This window comes from Eimeria acervulina, genomic scaffold (assembly GCF_000499425.1).
Source record: "Eimeria acervulina Houghton genomic scaffold, Eah_scaff748, whole genome shotgun sequence".
Classification (NCBI taxonomy): domain Eukaryota; phylum Apicomplexa; class Conoidasida; order Eucoccidiorida; family Eimeriidae; genus Eimeria; species Eimeria acervulina.
In genome coordinates, this window is record NW_013549620.1 from 14959 (window position 1) to 17729 (window position 2771).

The window sequence follows — 2771 nt, forward strand, 5'->3', positions numbered from 1 at the left end:
TCAAACATAAACCCTAAACCCTAAACCCTAAACCCTAGTATGCACGTGGTCCACCCGTTGCAGTGTCTTAACCCCTCCGTTTTAGGGTTTAGGGTCTAGAGTTTTCTGTCTGCTCCCAGCTAAGGCTTCAAAATAATTAATTTATATAAGCTCTGCTCAGGGTGTATATACACCTCAACTAGAAGTAGCAGCAGCAGCAGCAGTAGCAGCAGCAGTAGCAGCAGCAGCAGCAGCAGCAGCAGCAGAGCAGCACGAATAATTAGGCTGCAAACAGCAATGGAGTGTATATACACCGCACCATGAGGGATTGCTGCTGCTGCTAACAGACTCGTACACTCTAACAGCAGCAGCAGCAGCAGCAGTAGCAGCAGCAGTAGCAGCAGTAGCAGCAGCAGTAGCAGCAGCAGCAGCAGCAGCAGCAGCAATTTTTGTTGCTTCTTCTTCGGGGTGTATGTACGCCCGGCTCCCTGAGGCTGCAGCAGGAGCGGCTGCATTTGCTGCAGCATTTTTCTATTTGTTTAATAAATTTTAGTTTTATTTTTATTTGCTGCTCTCTGCGGTGTCTGTACACCTCGATGGGTGTTTCTAATTGGGTTTAGGGGTAGGGTTGTTTGCTGCTGCTGCTGCAGCAAGAAGAAATAAAGAGAGATTGCTGCTGCTTTTAAATATATATATATATCTTCATTGCAACTACAGACAAACATCACTGACGAGCCCCCAGTAAACCCTAAAGGGGCCCGCTGCTGCTGCTGCAGTGCCAGCAGCAGCAGCAGCAGCATCAGCAGCTGCAGCAACAGCAGCAGCATCACGGACTAGCGGCTGCCACCTGCGGTGTCTGCTCACCTTTTTATGTCTCTCCCAAAACCGCCATCCACATCTTCTCCTGTCTCTCTTCCTGTTGCACATCCCGCTAGCTAGCTAGCTAGCTAGCTAGCTGGCTAGCTAGCTGGTAGAGGCGGTAGCTAGCTAGCTACCCGGCGAAGGACCTGTCTATTGAAGAGTGCGGCTAGTTGGCTGCCTACATAGCCGGCTAGCTGCCTAACGAACTCAACCAGCTAGCTAGTTAGCTGGATAGCTAGCTAGGTGGATATAGCTAGGTAGCTAGCTAAATAGATAGATATATAGCCAGCTAGCTAGATAGCGAGGCGGCAGCCTACCTAGCTAGCTAGATAGATAGCCTGTTAGCTATCTAGCTTGATACATAGGTAGCTTGTTAACTAACTAATAAACAGGCAAGCAAAGTAGCTAGCTAGCTAGCTACCTAGATAGATAGATAGCTATCAAGCGAGCTAGATAGATTGATATATAGACAAATACCTGGCTAGCCAGCAGCCCAGTTTGCTTGCTAGCCAGCTAAGTGGATAGACCGATGCCTAGCTAGCTAGCTAGCTTAAAGACGCAGTTGACCAGCTAGCTAGCTAGCTAGCTTGAAGATGCAGCTAGCCAGCTAGCTAAATAGCTTGAAGACGCAGCTAGCCAGCTAGCTAGCTACCTCGCCTAAAGACGCAACTAGCCAGCTAGCTAGCTAGCTTAAAGACGTAGCTATCCCGCTAGCTAGCGGGATAGCTAGCTAGCTAGCTAGCTAGTTAGCTAGCTAGCCCACAAGTAAATAACGGTAGAGACAACTAAAATGATTCCTACAGCAGCAGCAGCAACACCAATGATAGTTTCGGTGGAGAGAGCAGAAGCCAAAGAGGGGCTGCTTGCATCTGCTTCCTCCTCGTTCTCAAGCGCACCTGCAACACAAACCCTAAACCCTAAACCCTAAACCCTAGGAAATAACGCAGTTTCAATGCCCCATGCAAAACGCAGATACGAGAAGAGCTGAAACCCTCATAAACCCTAATAAACCCTTATAAACCCTAGTAAACCCTTATAAACCCTAATAAACCCTTATAAACCCTAATAAACCCTTATAAACCCTAATAAACCCTCATAAACCCTAATCAACCCTCATAAACACTAATAAACCCTCATAAACCCTCATAAACTGTCATTAACCCTCATAAACCCTAATAAACCCTTAACCCTAGCGGGAATAAACCCTCTCACTGACAGACCCTAATTATAATTTATAAACCCTTATCTTAATAAACCCTAACATAGATAAACCCTAAAACCCAATTTTTATAGACCCTAATAAACCCTAACTTGATTATTCTTTAACTTTTATAAACCCTAACTGAGTAAACCCTAGCTTGGTAAACCCTAACTTTTATAAACCCTAACTTTTATAAACCCTAACTTTTATAAACCCTAACTTTTATAAACCCTAATTAGATAAACCCTCGCAAACCAACCGGTGCAGTCTTCTGTGGCCGCTTCGGGGCCTCGGCAGGTCTCCACCCCTATAGCTGAAGCACAAACCCTAAACCCTAAACCCTAAACCCTAAAACCCAAATCGTAATGCGGACAGGCGAGCTATACGTTTTGCTTTGCTGTCGCAGAGGCTGGTGCTTGCTGAGGGGAAGGAAGCATCGGAGCTTAGGGTTTAGGGTTTAGGGTTTAGGGTTTAGGGTTTAGGGTTTAGAGCGCACTACTGGTATTGCAGGAACCTCCATTCTGTGCTTCATACGCAATGAGCCTCTCACGCTTGCGGCTCCCGAAACAGCTGAGGCGCCCCACATACAAAATTAGGGTTTAGGGTTTAGGGTTTAGGGTTTGTAGGTAGGGCTAATTGGTGTATTAGAGTTTGAAAAGAGCCCATTCAAATGCCTCCCCCGAGTTGCATTCAAAGCACACATGACAGCACCCCGGTATTAATTCCTAGA